Raw genomic sequence first — 20,175 nt, 5'->3', positions numbered from 1 at the left:
CAAGGCAGATGACCTCAGACCTTGTATATTCCAGGATGAGATAGTAAAATCTTTGTGTTCCGTAGTGTCTAGTGTTGTTTTTGTGTGGTTTAGGCCCGGACCATCACAGTAGGTGTGAGCAGAGCATGTTGAGCATCTGATACATATCTCTTTGGTTGCAGGATGGGCCTTGGTCGAGTGTAATAGTGGGGGTTGGGCCTGTTGCTCTGCTCATGGCCTGGGCATATGTCCTGCTGTCATGTTGAGGTCCTTGCTGCAGCGTCGGGGGGCAGAAGGGGCATAAGGGGGGCCTATATAGGGTCTCTCTCTTGTAAACTGTCGTACACAGACACAAAGACACACACACATAGTTTATGTCTCTGTTGACATGAAACTTATTATAACATTACACATTACATTTTTTTTCAATTGCTTTGGTGCTATTTTCTAAGTATGTGGTGACTTTTCAAAACTCCTAGTATAAAACTCCAAACTGGTAACAACGCAGCAAGACTCATATTCAAAACTTTTATTGTGCATCCATTTTGTTTTAAGACATCTTTCACCACACAATTATTGATCCAAAATATATGTTTACTGTGAAATACCATGAGAACATTGATTTAATAACAAAAGCACAACATAATGATATCTTTAGTTATTTTAACCAGTTAATCCAAGGCAAAACATTCTAAAATACATGTTTCAAAATTGCCTTTTGAATGCACTATATTACAGTACTGTAAATTAGAATACACTACACTGTTTTCACATTAGGCAATACACTTGTACTACCCATTAAAATGTACTGAATCACATTTCCATCATTTCTATCCTATTATGTTATCGAAGGTGAGATTATCGAAGATATCTTTTACAATCATTGATGCAAAAAATTCATTGATTGTTCAGATGTACTTTAATAAAATGAAATAAATGAAGAAAAAAAAACAATGTTTAGCAGGCTCTATCAAACTTGTCTTGAGCATTTGGCCATAGGTTATCATTTGACAACGGAGTAAATGTCCTCATTGTTCATGCATCTAGGGAAAAACCTTTTGGTATGGTGAATTCAAGCCTGACAGATGGAAATCAAGACATGCCCCATCCATTGTAACGTAGATGCAGGGAGTCAGGAAACAAGGGCAGTGTGAGTTTAATGATAACGAACATGGAACGAACAAGGAAACATAAACAATACTACCTGATGACTGACAGAACAGAGTGCTAGATAAATGGTAAGTAATCAAGGTAGTAATGAAGTCCAGGTGTGACTGATAATGGGGAGCAGGTGTGTGTAATAATGGGTTGCCAGGACCGGTGGTTAGTAACCCAGCTCCGTCGAGCGCTGGAGCAGGGGAGCGGGAGTAGATGTGACATCAATGGTCTAAAGGAGGATGGTAGTCTCATCGGGATGGCAATCAATCATCTTCCACCTGTATTGTAATAGTGTCATGTATTTTACAGTATTGTATTGTAATATTCATATGTGTCAACATAGTGAAATGTAATTGGTTGCATTCTACGGTTATATCATACTGTGCTATGATTGGTTAAGACCACCCAGGTTGTGAGGTCATTGCAGTTGATCATGGCTGGAGATACATGAACATGTCAGTTATAACTAGCTAATAAACAGTTATGTTTTTTAAAGATCCTGTCCTGCTGCATTTTATTATTTGTACAAAGCGTGCAAAACAAGACACATATGTATAGTAGTGGTCCTGTACGTGGCTCAGTTCATAAGAGCATGGCACTAGCAACACCAGAGTTGTGATTTCCATTCCCACTGGGACCACATACCAAAATGTGTGGACTCACTGTTGTCACTTTGGATAATGTGTCTGTTAAGTATACTGAACAAAAATATAAGCGCAACATGTAAAGTGTTGGTCCTATGTTTCATGAGCTGAAATAAAAGATCCCAGAAATGTTCCATATGCACAAAAAGCTTATTTCTGTCAAATTTTGTGCACACATTTTTAGATCCCTGTTGGTGAGTATTCTCCTTTGCCAAGATAATCCATCCACCTGACAGGTGTGATTAATCAACATGATCATTACACAGGTTAACCTTGTGCTGGGGACTATAAAAGGCCACTCTAAAATTAGCAGTTTTGTCACACAATGTCACAGATGTCTCAAGTTTTGAGGGGGCGTGCAATTGGCATGCTGACTGCAGGTGTGCCCACCTGAGCAGTTGCCAGAGAATTGAATGTTAATTTCTCTACCATAAGCCACCTCCAACGTCGTTTTAGAGAATTTTGTAGTACGTCCAACTGGCCTCACAACCGCAGACCACGTCTAACAACGCCAGCCCAGGACCTCCACATCCAGCTTTTTCACCTGCATCTTACATTTACTGTGAAGTAAAATCACAATATTCATAATCATTATAGTACATTACAGTATATATCATATATGTTTCTACTCTACACAGATACGGTACATTATGTAGTTCTCGAACTCTGTAGTAGACAAACCAGTTTAAAATCTATAGGTTTACCAAAGTGATGATCAATTAAGAGCAGTCAAATTAAATAATCGTACAATTTATTTTAACAAATGAGAAGATAATCATATCAAAAGTAATGTGAGCATTGCATTGTGAAAGGCAATTACTTTATATGAACTTGTATTGCAATGTGAAACATGTATTTTTAAATGAAACATTGATTAAGTTTTGTGAAAAGGTGACTGTAATTAAACATGTAGGATCTTAATTAGATCACTCTTTTCTTTCTGAGAATGTTCCTGCACAGCAGGAAAAGCAAACGTGTAGTGTATTCGAGATTATTTAAAAAGGCTTCTAAAGTTTGTGATTACCACTTTAAAATGTAAGACTTGATTTGCCCTAAAGAAACATTTATCAAACCCTAAAACAAATGTCCATTAATTGTAATCCACATAATAATCCACATTTCCTGTTGCTGCAGGATTATTTTACTGCTATAGCAAACTGACTCAAATTAAGATCCTACATCTGTAGTCATGTACTCAATTGTGTTGTACTTAGTCAATGCTTAGAGTTTTGAAACAACTGCCTTTTTGATGATCTGTTTTGAGTTTTGTACTCTTTTTGAAATAGTCTAAATTGCATCTTTATTTAGATGTACATGATATACAGTTGAAGTCAGAAGTTAACATACACCTTAGCCAAATACATTTAAACTCAGTTTTTCACAATTCCTGACATTTAATCCTAGTAAAAATTCAGTTAGGATCACCACTTTATTTTAAGAATGTGAAATGTCAGAATAATAGTAGAGAGAATTATTTATTTCAGCTTTTATTTCTTTCATCACATTCCCAGTGGGTCAGAAGTTTACATACAGTCAACTAATATTTGGTAGCATTGCCTTTAAATTGTTTATCTTGGGTCAAACGTTTCGGGTAGCCTTCCACAAGCTTCCCACAATAAGTTGGGTGAATTTTGGCCCATTCCTCCTGACAGAGCTGGTGTAACCGAGTCAGGTTTGTAGGCCTCCTTCCTCTCACACCCCTTTTCAGTTCTGCCCACATATTTTCTATAATATTGAGGTTTTGGGCTTTGTGATGGCCAGTCCAATACCTTGACTTTGTTGTTCTTAAGCCATTTTTGCCACAACTTTGGAAGTATGCTTGGGGTCATTGTCCATTTGGAAGACCCATTTGCGACCAAGCTTTAACTTCCTGACTGATGTCTTGAGATGTTGTTTTAATATATCCACATAATTTTCCTGCCTCATGATGCCATCTATTTTGTGAAGTGCACCAGTCCCTCCTGCAGCAAAGCACCCCCACAACATGATGCTGCCACCCCCAGTCATTATGGCCAAACAGTTCTATTTTTGAGACCAGAGTACATTTCTCATCAGACCAGAGGACATTTCTCCAAAAAGTACGATCTTTGTCTCCATGTGCAGTTGCAAACCGTAGTCTGGCTTTTTATGGCGGTTTTGGAGCAGTGGCTTCTTCCTTGCTGAGCGGCCTTTCAGGTTATGTCGATATAGGACTCGTTTTACTGTGGATATAGATACTTTTGTACCTGTTTCCTCCAGCATCTTCACAAGGTCCTTTGCTGTTGTTCTGGGATTGATTAGCATTTTTCGCACCAAAGTACGTTCATCTCTAGGAGACAGAACGCGTCTCCTTCCTGAGCGGTATGACGGCTGCGTGGTCCCATAGTGTTTATACTTGCATACTATTGTTTGTACAGATGAACGTTGTACCTTCAGGCGTTTGGAAATTGCTCCCAAGGATGAACCAGACTTGTGGAGGTCAACAATGTTTTCTCTGAGGTCTTGGCTGATTTATTTTGATTTTCCCATGATGTCAAGCAAAGAGGCACTGAGTTTGAAGGTAGGCCTTGAAATACATCCACAGGTACACCTTCAATTGACTCAAATTATGTCAATTATCCTATCAGAAGCTTCTAAAGCCATGACATCATTTTCTGGGATTTTCCAAGCTATTTAAAGGCACAGTCAACTTAAACTTCTGACCCACTGGAATTGTGATACAGTGAATTATAAGTGAAATAATCTGTCTCTAAACAATTGTTGGAAAAATGACTTGTGTCATGCACAAAGTAGATGTCCTAAACGACTTGCCAAAACTATAGTTTGTTTACAAGAAATTTGTGGAGTGGTTGAAAAAATAGTTTTATTGACTCCAACCTAAGTGTATGTAAACTTCCAACTTCAACTTTATACTATATAAGAGTCAATTAGTTAGCCAGTAAAATGTTAAAGTGATACTGATTACAGTTTGAGTGTTCATTACACCTATTCTCACCTCAGTGACAGTGTCAACAGCCCTGCTGATGCCACCTACCAGCCTTGATACAGTATATACTGTTTTATGTACAAATAGCCCTTGTGTACCAAGGGCCTGTTTACTGTAACATGTCTCTTAAGTTTACAGTTGTTTGTATTCTAGCAGCGTTTTATTTATGCCCTTAGATTACATTAATGTTGTGTGTGTGTGTGTGTGTGTGTGTGTGTGTGTGTGTGTGTGTGTGTGTGTGTGTGTGTGTGTGTGTGTGTGTGTGTGTGTGTGCGTGCGTGCGTGCGTGCGTGCGTGCGCGCGTGCGTGCGTGCGTGCGTGTGTTTGGGTGCGTGTGATTGTGTGTGTTTGTTCAGACTTGATGCAAACTCATGAGGAATGTTGTCTCTCAGAGGATAGAACAAACAAAGGCTTCTACTTAGTTTTTCACATCCGGTGCAGAATGAGGGTTTTCTCCAGTGTGACCCCAGTGTAATATACACACCAGCGCGCACACACACATTCACACAAACACACACTTTCTCTCTTTCTCTCCCACACACACACTCGCTCCCCACACAAATACATGTTCAGCTAAGCCCTCAGCGGGGCTCAATTTCTTCCTTGTTATGGATCCTTTCTAACTAAGTGTTGATTGATTTGGGTTTAGGGTCCTAATATGGCCACTAGGGGACAGCCCTTTGACACAGCCTAGTCGCTATGGTCATAGCACTGTTTGAAATTGGAGCCCTATTCTACCTACCACCATGCAGGGTAAATACTAACGCTAAATACTTCAGAGCCTAACCACCATGCAGATACATAAATACTTCTGTTATATAGGCTTCTTCTTTAGTCAGGTCAGGGGATATGAAGGTAGGAAACCTCCCAGAAACCTGCAACCCTACTACGTAGATCCACTAAAACACATCTCTCTCTCTCTCTCTCTCTCTCTCTCTCTCTCTCTCTCTCTCTCTCTCTCTCTCTCTCTCTCTCTCTCTCTCTCTCTCTCTCTCTCTCTCTCTCTCTCTCTCTCTCTCTCTCTCTCTCTCTCTCTCTCTCTCTCTCTCTCTCTCTCTCTCTCTCTCTCTCTCTCTCTCTCTGTCTCTCTCTCTCTCTCTCTCTGTGTGTCTCTCTCTCTCTGTGTCTCTCTCTCTGTGTCTCTTTGTCTCTCTCATTCTCTCTCTCTCTCTCTCTCTGTGTCTCTCTCTCTGTCTCTTTCTCTCTTTGTCTCTCTCATTTCTCTTATTGCTCTCTCTCTCTCTCTGTCTCTTTCTCTCTTTCTCTCTCTTTGTTTCTCACTTTTGACTGGTACAGTATATACATACAGTAGAGCCAAAAAGATTGGAGAAGTGGTTTATCCATACATCTCTATTCTGGATAGATAACTCTTTGTGTTGTTGTTTGTTTAGAGTTTTCAAATTTTCCCAGAAGTGGTTAGATTCAATTGATTCTTCAATTAGCTCATTTCTGAAGTGCTGTTCCTTCTTTTTCCGTGGTTTATTTCTGTATTGTTTTAGTGATTCAATATAGTGAAGGCGTAGGCTCAGGTTTTCTGGGTCTCTATGGTGTCACTGCAGACACCCTGTTTCGAATCCAGGCTGTATCACAACCGGCTGTGATTGGGAGTCTCACAGGGCGGCACACAATTGGCCCAGCGTCGTCCGGGTAGGCCGTCATTGTAAATTTGATTTTGTTCTTAACTGACTTGCCTAGTTAAATAAATAAAGGTTAAATAAATAAAGGTTAAATAAAATAAAAAACAAAATACTTTTTATAGCATTTTATACCACCTATAGCGTTTCTTAATATTATTCAGTTCCTTTGGCTTTGTTGCCTCATGATTGAGCATAGCTCTGTTCAAGTAGACTGTGATTTTGCTGTGGTCTGATAGGGGTGTCAGTGGGCTGACTGTGAACACTCTGAGAGACTCTGGGTTGAGGTTAGTGATAAGTAATCCACAGTACTACTGCCAAGAGATGAGCTATAGGTGTACCTACCATAGGAGTCCCCTTCGAAGCCTACCATTGACTATGTACAGACCCAGTGTCCGACAGAGCTGCAGGAGTTGTGACCTGTTTTTGTTGGTTATGTTGTTATAGTTGTGTCTAGGGGGACATGTGGGGGAGGGAATGCTGTCACCTCCAGGTAGGTGTTTGTCCCCCTGTGTGTTGAGAGTGTCAGGTTGTTCTCCAGTTGTGCCATTTAGATCACCACAGACTAGTACATGTCCCTGGGCCTGTAAATGGTTGATCTCCCCCTCTAGGCTGAAGAAGCTGTCATCATTAACGTATGGGGGGATATAGGAGGTACACATGAGGACATTGTTGAGATCATTTCCTTATTAATTTCTAGTCAGATTTAAAATGTTCCTGTTTTGACTAACTTTGGTTAGGTCTGCTCTATACCAAATTAGCATAGTCTCTTCCCTGTTTCACACCTGGTAGTTTGGTGGATGGGACTACCAGCTCTCTGTAACCTAGAGGGCAACCAGTGGGTCTGGCTTCCTACTCTTAAGCCAAAGGCAGATGACCTCAGACCTTGTATATTCCAGGATGAGATAGTAAAAGCTTTGTGTTCCGTAGTGTCTAGTGTTGTTTTTGTGTGGTTTAGGCCCGGACCATCACAGTAGGTGTGAGCAGAGCATGTTGAGCATCTGATACATTTCACTTAGGTTGCAGGATGGGGCTTGGTCGGGTGTAATAGTGGGGGTTGGGCCTGTTTTTCTGATCACAGCCTGGGCATATGTCCTGCTGTCATGTTGAGGTCCTTGCTGCAGGGGTGGGGGGCATGGGTTGGGCAGAAGGGGCATAAGTCTGATATGGGTGGGCCTATAAAGGGTGTGGCCAGGGTTGCTTGGGGTGGTCTTAGCTAGTTGGGGTGTGGCTGGTGTAACTGTGGTCTGGGTGTAGGTCCTCTTGGCGTGGGTTCTCTCGGTGCAGGTCCTTCGGGAGGGGGTCTCGCTGGTCTGAGTGGGGTGTCCGTTGCTCTGGTTCTCCTGTGTGAGGTGCTGGGGCTACGGTTGAGGGTAACGTCCTTCAGGGTCCTGGTAAAAGTTGGGATTGCTGCCTTGTAGAGGTGGACCTGGTCATAAAGGCTGTTCAAGTCCAGGGTGGAGTGGTGGGCCAGGTAGACATTAGGTTTTGAGGTACAGTCTGGGTTCTGTGTTGCCTGTCCCATTGTGGTGTTGAGGTTGTGGTCCGGGTCTGAGGTGGGCTGTTCTGCTGGCTTCTCTGGGGGAGTGTCCTGCTCTCTGTCACACCTCAGCTTTCTTACCTCCTCCTTCAGTGCCATGTGTTCCTCTTTATGTTCTCTCACCTCCTTCACTGCTGTTAGCTCTGCCATGTGTTCCTCTCCCTCCTCCTTCACTGCTGTTAGCTCTGCCATGTGTTGTCTCCCTCCTCCTTCACTGCTGTTAGCTCTGCCATGTGTTGCTCTCCCTCCTCCTTCACTGCTGTTAGCTCTGCCATGTGTTCCTCTCCCTCCTTCTTCACTGCTGTTAGCTCTGCCATGTGTTGTCTCCCTCCTCCTTCACTGCTGTTAGCTGTGATGTGTTCCTCTCCCTCCTCCTTCACTGCTGTTAGCTGTGATGTGTTCCTCTCCCTCCTCCTTCACTGCTGTTAACTGTGACATGTGTTGTCTCCCTCCTCCTTCACTGCTGTTAGCTGTGATGTGTTCCTCTCCCTCCTCCTTCACTGCTGTTAGCTGTGATGTGTTCCTCTCCCTCCTCCTTCACTGCTGTTAGCTGTGATGTGTTCCTCTCCCTCCTCCTTCACTGCTGTTAGCTGTGATGTGTTCCTCTCCCTCCTCCTTCACTGCTGTTAGCTGTGATGTGTTCCTCTCCCTCCAACTTCACTGCTGTTAGCTGTGATGTGTTCCTCTCCCTCCTCCTTAGTTGCTGTTAGCTGTGATGTGTTCCTCTCCCTCCTCCTTCACTGCTGTTAGCTGCAACGTGTTCCTCTCCCTCCTCCGTCACTGCTGTTAGCTGTGATGTGTTCCTCTCCCTCCTCCTTCACTGCTGTTAGCTGCAACGTGTTCCTCTCCCTCCTCCGTCACTGCTGTTAACTGTGATGTGTTCCTCTCCCTCCTCCTTCACTGCTGTTAGCTGTGATGTGTTCCTCTCTCTCCTCCTTCACTGCTGTTAGCTGTGATGTGTTCCTCTCCCTCCTCCTTCACTGCTGTTAGCTGCAACGTGTTCCTCTCCCTCCTACTTCACTGCTGTTAGCTGTGACGTGTTCCTCTCCCTCCTCCTTCACTGCTGTTAGCTGCAACGTGTTCCTCTCCCTCCTCCGTCACTGCTGTTAGCTGTGATGTGTTCCTCTCCCTCCTCCTTCACTGCTGTTAGCTGCAACGTGTTCCTCTCCCTCCTCCGTCACTGCTGTTAACTGTGACATGTGTTCCTCTCTCTCCTCTTTAAGTTCTCTCACCTCAGTCCGTAGAGCAGCCAGCTCTTTCAGACAGCCGTCCATCTCCACATCTGCCCTCCGGGACTTGTTTGGGGGGGGGGGGGGGGGGGTGTTGCTGTGCTGGTGTGCTTTGTGGGGGTCTGGATTGTGTGGACTAGCTCTCTGATCACCACAATGTCTGTCTCCAGGAATGTATCCCTCTCAATGATGGAGGAGCAGTGCAGTTGTGGGACCTAGGTGTGGGGGGGTTACTATCCTCATCTGCAGGCCAGTTTGAAGAGGTGTGATCAGACTCACTCAGGATGGGGGAGTCGTCACAGAGAGAGAGTTTTTCCTGCTGTGCTCTCTCTTTGATCCTGTAAAAGTCCTGCTGAAACTGCATGAGGATACCGTCTCTCTCTCTCTCTCTCTCTCTCTCTCTCTCTCTCTCTCTCTCTCTCTCTCTCTCTCTCTCTCTCTCTCTCTCTCTCTCTCTCTCTCTCTCTCTCTCTCTCTCTCTCTCTCTCTCACCCCACAAACTGTCCCTCTGTCTTTATAAGTATGCATGTTATTCTTGTCTTACCTTCCTCCACCCCTTCAATCACCCTAGAAACACACTTTCTATCGCTCCATTACTTCTCTCTCCCCCTCTCTCCCAGTAGACAGGCCTATATTGTTCAGGCAGTGTGAGGGGCAGCCTGGTCAGGACCTCAGGGACCCCAGGTCCAGACAGATCATCTGAGAGGGGAGGGAGGGGCCATGGCTAGGGCACTTCCTGTTTCCTGTTCCCAGCTACGCTTGCAGGAGTCTGTCTGAAGTTTGGTCTCCACTGGCAGGTCTGGCACAGGTCTGGCTGATAAAGTTTGTGGTTTGTGTAAATCATGTCTGTTCCCAATGGGGATGCAGTGGTTTAGACTTTTCCCCCACTTCTACACACACACACACACACACACACACACACACACACACACACACACACACACACACACACACACACACACACACACACACACACACACACACACACACACACACAGTGCTGTCACATACACACACACACAACGACCCTCAACACCTCTGAACCCTCAGCGAGGGAGACCTTACTGCTAGAGAAGCAAAACACTCAAACATACACACTCACACATACACACACACACACACACACACACACACACACACACACACACACACACACACACACACACACACACACACACACACACACACACACACACACACACACACACACACACACACACACACACACACACAGTGCTGTCACATACACACACACACAACGACCCTCAACACCTCTGAACCCTCAGCGAGGGAGACCTTACTGCTAGAGAAGCAAAACACTCAAACATACACACTCACACATACACACACACACACACACACACACACACACACACACACACACAAAACACTCAAACATACACACTCATAGACACTCAGTGGTTTTGCTTCTCTAGCAGTAAGGTCTCCCTTGCTGAGGGTTCAGAGGGGTTGAGGGTCATTCTATGAGGGGTTGAGGGTCGTGGTGTGTGTGTGTGTGTGTGTGACAACCCCACGGTTAAAGAGGCCAGTGATTGAATAGAGGGCTATTTAGGAGGTGGGTAACCCTCGGGCAGCCACCTCTCATGAATAAGCCTGTTTCACAGACTCGACTAACTAACGTAGCCAATACCTCTGTTAACCATGAACAAAAGGTTTTATCTGGCTTTGACCCTCTCATTCTGGCTCCTATTCCACCATAGTGCTCCATCTCTCTGAGCATCTGAGCTTGTAACATGACTCTGACTCACATTTCACAACTACATCCACTTCAGCCACAATATGTCCATACTTTCCCTTTGTGCTGTTGTAGGAAACAGCTCCACTGGTTGTAGTAAAGAGCCAGTCTGGATGTGTCCTAGAGTGATGTAACAGAACTGTCACAGTCCTTCTAAGGTTGTAATGTAGAGCCCTGTTGACTAGCTGACGTCTCTCCGTACTAAAGGTTGTGGCTTGGAGTACTGTTCCTTCAAGAGCCTTGACCATGGATTTCCATGGTCATCATGTCTTTGTAGCTCTAATTTTGTTGCATTAACATAAGGGATGTTTTGGTATTCTAAAACATCTGGAAATAGTTGAATAGGTCTTTTCACTAGAGGTCTGTCTGAATACAATAGGATTCTTTGTCATGTAGGACAACAGCAGGGGCAATGGTAGTGTATTCTGACTTTAAAGGGGTACAAAACCACAGGAGGGCAAAGATGGTACCCTCTACACTGTAAATGGTGAATGCAGTGAACCCACAGCTGAGTGTGTATACTGACACAGGGGCCCAGGTCAGACATGATGCCTGACTCTGGGCCAGGCATCGGCTTATCTGTGGGCTCCTGCTCCCACCTGGGACTAAGTCTATTAGACCACAACACAAAGACTCTCCACCTGTTGCCTTACTTACCTGTTGCCTTACAAAAATGTATGCACGTCACTCAACACTGTAAGTCGCACTGAATAAGAGTGTCTGCTAAATGACAAAAACATTTTTAAATATTAGAGGGATCAGATGAGAGAGTGAGAGAGAGAGTGAGAGTGAGAGAGAGAGAAAGATAAGGAGGAAGGATTTAGATTTAGGATTTAACATCAGAGACACAAGTGAGGTTGAGACAACTGATTCAATGCTGAGCTATAGTGCTGTGTACTCATCTGAGATCATCTGCCATTGTTTTTTTTCTCTCTTTGTCACGCCTTCATGTTACTGCATTATAATTCTTTCACATCACTGGGTTATTGAGGTCGTGCCCATGAATCAAGAGGATACATTAGATGTCTGCGGTTTGCTTTATCTTCTCCAGATGTTCAGATAAACAGAGATGTATTCAGTCGTGATCCGCGTTAATTCAGATAGGATGTGTTCTGTAGACTTAAGCTAGCCTCTAGCCTGGATACGTAGGGACAGAGCAGCCAAGATTGTTTAACTTAGCTAAACCTCAGGCCCCAAAGTGTCCTTCAGGCCAGCCCCAGTCTCCCCTCTTATCCTCCCTCCCCCTTTCTCCCTCCCTCCCTCTTTCTCCTCTCTCCCTCCCTCTCTCCATTTACCCCCCTTGAGTTTTTGCCAGGCCTTGAACAGAGTTTTCCATTTGAACAACACAGAAGGGCAGACACTCGTTCTGAGAGCAATAACTGTAAATATGAATGAAAGCTCTGAGAGGTTCTTTCTCTGCCCTGTTTGCAGGGTGAATGATGCCTTACTCCCATTTGCTTTAAGAGGACGGGGGCCTATAAATTCACTTTTATTCGGTGATCACCACTGTATCCTCTGGACTCTGTTGGAACAGCAGCCTCAGCCCTCCTCCTGTGTCTGTGTCTGAGCAACGCTGCTTTTACAACCCTGCATGGACACCCTTTACTCATGGACTATTTTTAGCTTTCTGTCTTTTCTTTTAATGACGATGGTTAATATTCTGTTAATTTAGCAAACCCTTCTTTCTCCCTCATAGACAAACCTTAAGGTCAAAGATCTACTGTAGGACCCAGACACAACTGTTTCTGTCCATGAAAGACAGTTACAGTCTTAGACCCCAGAAAAGGCCTTTCGCTTTCTCCGATAGACAATTTGGTAGAAAGGGGATGATTTATACAGACGGACCGCTCCAAGGCTGATACGGTGCGACAGTGTTTTCCTTCCCTGTGATCTATGCCTTGAGTGAGTGACTGCTAATGGCTCTTGTTAAGGATGAACTCCTCTACCCAAAGAAGTCCCGCTTCATGTTTAAAATGCGTCTTCTTGTTCTCTCTTGTTTCACCGCCTTGTCGAGCCAAACATGTGTTCTCATGTTCCTGTATGTACACGTCCTTTGTCTGTGATCTGTGATCTACTACACATTGGGGTGTAAATCAACCAGTTGAATAGCTGTCATTCTTACAATACCTTGGTTGCTCTCAGCGATTCCTTTCTTCCTCTTCTTGTTTATAATTTTTCCTACTTTTCCTGTTATTACTCCACAACGGTTTCTATGTGATGTTTTGGTTCCTAGCTAAAGGACAGGGAGAGTGGGTTGGAAGGAGAAGCAGGCGGTTGGTTTGGCATGGCAGACCCAGGGCCCTTCATGATGAGCCCTAACAACAGTGTTTGTTTTAGAGGCTTGCGCTCTAGTCTACCACACCGTCTGGAGGGAGTCTTTCCAGCCCGCCCTCCTTTTCTTCCACTCTCTCATCTTTATCTATCTTACATCCTCCCTGCTTCTCTCTGCCAGCTCTGTTTGTTTTTAAGGGATCTGTATACATGACGGGTCAGTGGAGACAAAAAAAACACTGTTTTCTTGAAGTACCTCTCTTTTCCCCTCTCTCTCTCCGTTTTTCTCTTTCTCACACACACACAGTCTCTCGCTCTCTCGCTCCTTCTCTATTTCTCTCTCCCTCCCTCTCTCTCTGAGTTGTAATGGACTCCTACCAGTCTGACCCTGAGCTCCCTGTGTTTAGTAAATCAGTGAGCTGAGCGTCTGTAAACACGACCAGGATTTGTGGATGTACCTCTTTTGACTTCCCCTCTGACTCTCTCAAAACTTTCCCCAACATTGTTTGATTTTCTAAAATCTCAGCTAAAGAATTCCAGGTTGGCGGATTCTGTTGAAGATCTGCATCTTGTTCCTTGCTGATTCCTCCAACCGGGATGTGATGTTACTAGGTCAGAGGTCACAGTGAAGAGTGATGGGATTGGGGTGGGTCTCTGTCTCTCTCCACATCCTAATCCTTTCCTGTCCCTGAGGACTGAGAAGGGGAGGGATGAGGAAGCACTAGTCTTACCTGATCTGATGGACATAATACTATCCCCATACCTGCTGTGATGACTACTGTAATGTTGATGGATATGTCCATCACTTCCACTGGCATCTATTTTCCATCCCTCTCCTCTCGCTCCCTCCTTTCCTCTCTGCTTCCTCTTACCTCTCTCTCTGAGAGAATAGCAGCACTAAGTCATTTTCTCTCTCTGTCCCCTGCTCCCCTGCTCTGTGACAGAGACCTGTATTGTTCCAGTTAGGGTAACATGAGGACTCATGAGGGGTCCTTTCTCCATTGTGTTCTAATGAAGTCCCTCAGTGGCCCTGTTCTCTATCCGTTCTCTATGTGGTCACGGGCCACTGGGACCCACAGACCCGGCCGACCCCAGCCACTGGCGGCCATTTTGTTTCCATTGTCACTGAGGTATCATTACCTAGGCACCCACACAAACAGTTCAGATGTCTTCATGGGGTTTGTCACTCACGTCTCTCTGGCTTATCTTGTTTAATGTGACCGGCTCACAACAACACAGTAGCTGTACACATGCAATGTTTTTTTTATTGTTTATTGCACCGAAAAAATTAAACACTTCACATAAAAACACATTGCATGAAGATAAGAGGAATGCACACAATCTCAAAGTGGAAGATAATGATAAACAGAGCTGTTTTTCTATGTCTCGATCTTCTTCTCAAACCTTAAAAGCTTTGTTTTGAGTTGGAAACCCAATCACTGGAGAAGAGTCGGCTCGACTGTCCTTTCTCTCTCTCAGTGGTTCTTTCACTTGGGGCTTTGAGAAGCTTGGAGATACTTGTAGAGGTTTGTAGAGGAGAGTAGAGGAGAGGTTTGGAGATACTTGTAGAGGTTTGTAGAGGAGAGTAGAGGAGAGGTTTGGAGATACTTGTAGAGGTTTGTAGAGGAGAGTAGAGGAGAGGTTTGGAGATACTTGTAGAGGTTTGTAGAGGAGAGTAGAGGAGAGGTTTGGAGATACTTGTAGAGGTTTGTAGAGGAGAGTAGAGGAGAGGTTTGGAGATACTTGTAGAGGTTTGTAGAGGAGAGCAGAGGAGAGGTTTGGAGATACTTGTAGAGGTTTGTAGAGGAGAGTAGAGGAGAGGTTTGGAGATACTTGTAGAGGTTTGTAGAGGAGAGTAGAGGAGAGGTTTGGAGATACTTGTAGAGGTTTGTAGAGGAGAGCAGAGGAGAGGTTTGGAGATACTTGTAGAGGTTTGTAGAGGAGAGTAGAGGAGAGGTTTGGAGATACTTGTAGAGGTTTGTAGAGGAGAGTAGAGGAGAGGTTTGGAGATACTTGTAGAGGTTTGTAGAGGAGAGTAGAGGAGAGGTTTGGAGATACTTGTAGAGGTTTGTAGAGGAGAGTAGAGGAGAGGTTTGGAGATACTTGTAGAGGTTTGTAGAGGAGAGTAGAGGAGAGGTTTGGAGATACTTGTAGAGGTTTGTAGAGGAGAGTAGAGGAGAGGTTTGGAGATACTTGTAGAGGTTTGTAGAGGAGAGTAGAGGAGAGGTTTGGAGAGGAGAGGTTTGGAGAGGAGATGAGAGGTTTGGAGAGGAGAGTAGAGGAGAGGTTTGGAGAGGAGAGTTTGGAGATACTTGTAGAGGTTTGTAGAGGAGAGTAGAGCAGAGGTTTGGAGATGAGATGAGAGGTTTGGAGAGGAGAGCAGAGGTTTGGAGATGAGAGCAGAGGAGCAGAAGAAAAGAGAGAGAAGAGAGGCTCTAACAAGGCAGAGGCGTCTCCAAACCAGACGTAAGTGAGTAAACAGTGGTGACAGCTCATATCCTTGTCTGTCAACACCATCAGAAGCATCAAGATAGAACCAAGCCTCAGCCGTCCGTGTCATCAGGACCCCCCCCTCTCTCTTCACTCCCAATCACTTCCTCTCCTCTGTGTGTGTGTGTGTGTGTGTGTGTGTGTGTGTGTGTGTGTGTGTGTGTGTGTGTGTGTGTGTGTGTGTGTGTGTGTGTGTGTGTGTGTGTGTGTGTGTGTGTGTGTGTGTGTGTGTGTGGTAAAAACATCTCAACTTCAATGTAAATCAAATGAATTAGCAAAGAGTTAATGAACTGTAGCTTTAAAGAGATCTACACTGTGGGTACAAAACATTAGGATCTCCTTCCTAATATTGAGTTGCACCCCATTTTGCCCTCAGAACAACCTCAATTTGTCAGGTATGGACTACAAGGTGTTGAAAGCCTTCCACTGAGACGCTGGCCCTTGTTGACTCCAATGCTTCCCACTGTTGTGTCAAGTTGGCTGGATGTCCTGAAACTTTTAGCGTGAAAAACCTAGCAGTGTTGCCGTTCTTGACACACTCTAACCGGTGTGCCTGGCACCTACTACCATACCCCGTTCAAAGGCACTTGAATATTTTGTCTTGCCCATTCACCGTCTGATTGGAACACATACACAATCCATGTCTCAATTGTCTCAAGACTTGAAAATCTTTATTAAACCTGTGTCCTCCCCTTCATCTACCCTGATTAAAATTACAAGGGATCATAGCTTTCACCTCGATTCACCTGGTCAGTCTATGTCTCCCATACTCAACTATATACACTGCTCAAAAAAATAAAGGGAACACTTAAACAACACAATGTAACTCCAAGTCAATCACACTTCTGTGAAATCAAACTGTCCACTTAGGAAGCAACACTGATTGACAATAAATTTCACATGCTGTTGTGCAAATGGAATAGACAACAGGTGGAAATTATAGGCAATTAGCAAGACACCCCCAATAAAGGAGTGGTTTTGCAGGTGGTGACCACAGACCACTTCTCAGTTCCTATGCTTCCTGGCTGATGTTTTGGTCACTTTTGAATGCTGGCGGTGCTTTCACTCTAGTGGTAGCATGAGACGGAGTCTACAACCCACACAAGTGGCTCAGGTAGTGCAGCTCATCCAGGATGGCACATCAATGCGAGCTGTGGCAAGAAGGTTTGCTGTGTCTGTCAGCGTAGTGTCCAGAGCATGGAGGCGCTACCAGGAGACAGGCCAGTACATCAAGAGACGTGGAGGAGGCCGTAGGAGGGCAACAACCCATCAGCAGGACCGCTACCTCCGCCTTTGTGCAAGGAGGAGCACTGCCAGAGCCCTGCAAAATGACCTCCAGCGGGCCACAAATGTGCATGTGTCTGCTCAAACGGTCAGAAACAGACTCCATGAGGGTGGTATGAGGGCCCGACGTCCGCAGGTGGGGGTTGTGCTTACAGCCCAACACCGTGCAGGACGTTTGGCATTTGCCAGAGAACACCAAGATTGGCAAATTCGCCACTGGCGCCCTGTGCTCTTCACAGATGAAAGCAGGTTCACACTGAGCACATGAGCACATGTGACAGACGTGACAGAGTCTGGAGACGCCGTGGAGAGTGTTCTGCTGCCTGCAACATCCTCCAGCATGACCGGTTTGGCGGTGGGACAGTCATGGTGTGGGGTGGCATTTCTTTGGAGGGCCGCATAGCCCTCCATGTGCTCGCCAGAGGTAGCCTGACTGCCATTAGGTACCGAGATGAGATCCTCAGACCCCTTGTGAGACCATATGCTGGTGCGGTTGGCCCTGGGTTCCTCCTAATGCAAGACAATGCTAGACCTCATGTGGCTGGAGTGTGTCAGCAGTTCCTGCAAGAGGAAGGCATTGATGCTATGGACTGGCCCGCCCGTTCCCCAGACCTGAATCCAATTGAGCACATCTGGGACATCATGTCTCGCTCCATCCACCAACGCCACGTTGCACCACAGACTGTCCAGGAGTTGGCAGATGCTTTAGTCCAGGTCTGGGAGGAGATCCCTCAGGAGACCATCCGCCACCTCATCAGGAGCATGCCCAGGCGTTGTAGGGAGGTCATACAGGCACGTGGAGGCCACACACACTACTGAGCCTCATTTTGACTTGTTTTAAGGACATTACATCAAAGTTGGATCAGCCTGTAGTGTGGTTTTCCACTTTAATTTTGAGTGTGACTCCAAATCCAGACCTCCATGGGTTGATAAATTTGATTTCCATTGATAATTTTTGTGTGATTTTGTTGTCAGCACATTCAACTATGTAAAGAAAAAAGTATTTAATAAGAATATTTCATTCATTCAGATCTAGGATGTGTTATTTTAGTGTTCCCTTTATTTTTTTGAGCAGTGTATATAGTACCAGTCAAAAGTTTGGACACACCTACTCATTCAAGCGTTTTTCTTTATTTTTACTATTTTCTACATTGTAGAATAATAGTGAAGACATCAAAACTATGAAATAGCACATATGAAATCATGCGGTAACCAAAAAAGTGTTTAAGAAATTAAAATATATTTTAGATTCTGCAAAGTAGCCACCCTTGATGACAGCTTTGCACACTCTTGGCATTCTCTCAACCAGCTTCCTGAGAAATGTTTTTCCAACAGTCTTGAAGGAGTTCCCACATATGCTGAGCACTTTTGCTGCTTTTCCTTCACTCCACGGTGCAACTCACCCCAAACCATCTCAATTGGGTTGAGGTCGGGTGATTGTGGAGGCCAGGTCATCTGATGCAGCACTCCATCACTCTCCTTCTTGGTCAAATAGCCCTTACACAGCCTGGAGGTGTGTTGGGTCATTGTCCTGTTGAAAAACAAATGATAGTCTCACTAAGCGCAAATCAGATGGGATGGCGTATCGCTGCAGAATGCTGTGGTAGCCATGCTGGTTAAGTGTTCCTTGAATTCTAAATAAATCCCAGACAGTGTCACCAGCAAAGCACCCCATACCATCACACCTCCTCCTCCATGCTTCACGGTGAGAACCACACATGCGGAGATCATTCGTTCACCTACTCTACATCTCAAAAATCCAAAATTTGGACTAATCAGACCAAAGGACAGATTTCCACCGGTCTAATTTCCATTGCTCGTGTTTCTTGGACCAAGCAAGTCTCTTCTTTTTATTGCCGTCCTTTAGTAGTGGTTTCTTTGCAGCAATCTGACCAAGAAGGCCTGATTCCCGCAGTCTCCTCTGAACAGTTGATGTTGAGATGTGTCTTTTACTTGAACTCTGTGAAGCATTTATTTGGGCTGCAATCTGAGGTGCAGTTAACTCTAATGAACATATCCTCTGCAGCAGAGGTAACTCTGGGTCTTCCTTTCCTGTGGCAGTCCTCATGAGAGCCAGTTTCATCATAGCGCTTGATGGGTTTTGCAACTGCACTTGAAGAAACTTTTAAAGTTCTTGAAATGTTCCGTATTGACTGACCTTCATGTCTTAAAGTAAGGATGGGCTGTCGTTTCTCTTTGCTTGTTTGAGCTGTTCTTTCCATAACATGGACTTGGTATTTTACCAAATAGGTCTATCTTCTGTATACCACCCCTACCTTGTCACAACACAACTGATTGGCTGAAGGAAGAAGGAAAGAAATTCCACAAATTAACTTTTAACAAGGCACACCTATTAATTGAAATGCATTCCAGGTGACTACCTCATGAAGCTGGTTGAGAGAATGCCAATAGTGTGCAAAGCTGTCATCAAGGCAAAGGGTGTCTACTTTGAAGAATCTCAAATGTAAAATATATTTTGATTTGTTTAACACTTTTTTGGTTACCTCATGATTCCATATGTGTTATTTTGTAGTTTTGATGTCTTCACTATTATTCTACAATGTAGAAATTAGTCAAAATTAAGAAAAAACCTTGAATGAGTAGGTGTGTGCAAACTTTTGACAGTTACTGTGTATATCTTGTTTTTTTCCTCGGTCAGGCTTCGGACCCTGGTGTCATATGAACACACATAAGACATGGAAGAATGTGTAGAATAGCAGGAAATTTGCTTTAAAACAGCAAAATGTTCTCTCTGCCAACAAGAGGGGTGTGAACAGTTTGGTTGGGGGTTTGTTTCCACGCCGATAAATGTCATTATCCGTCTGCACCCTTGCCACCTAGGAAATGTGTGTGACCAGACCTTCTCAAATAGTACTTGAGTACCCCTGGTCTATGTCATGGAAAGAGCAGGTGTTCCTAATGTTTTGCACACTCATTGTAAGTGTCCAATGAATGGATTGTGATGATTAATACCAAAGACAATATGAAAACAGCCGATATGTCTGCCCGGTAAATAGAGTTTCAGTTTTGATGCTTTGCCTTTGTGTTCCCACAAAGTCCCTGTGTCCCATCCTATTACTGCATGAGTCTAATGCTCACAAAGAGGGAATCACGTCAGCGCCCCAATACGGTCATCACAACCAGGGTTAGATACTGTATATAGAGTGTAGAGAAGCCTAGTTTAGAGTTCATATCCCACATTCAATCCGGTCTGCTCCCAAATCT

The 20,175-nt window shown here is 44.5% G+C and overlaps 1 protein-coding gene across 1 annotated transcript in view; it reads left to right on the top strand.

The window, feature by feature from the left end:
* Nucleotides 1-20,175, top strand: part of ror1 (receptor tyrosine kinase-like orphan receptor 1) — a 246,609-nt gene that overhangs the window by 207,399 nt on the left and 19,035 nt on the right. The window lies entirely within an intron of this gene.

The sequence above is a fragment of the Salvelinus alpinus genome, chromosome 16 (genome assembly GCF_045679555.1).
Source record: "Salvelinus alpinus chromosome 16, SLU_Salpinus.1, whole genome shotgun sequence".
Lineage (NCBI taxonomy): Eukaryota > Metazoa > Chordata > Actinopteri > Salmoniformes > Salmonidae > Salvelinus > Salvelinus alpinus.
This window is presented reverse-complemented; position numbering and strand designations above follow the sequence as displayed.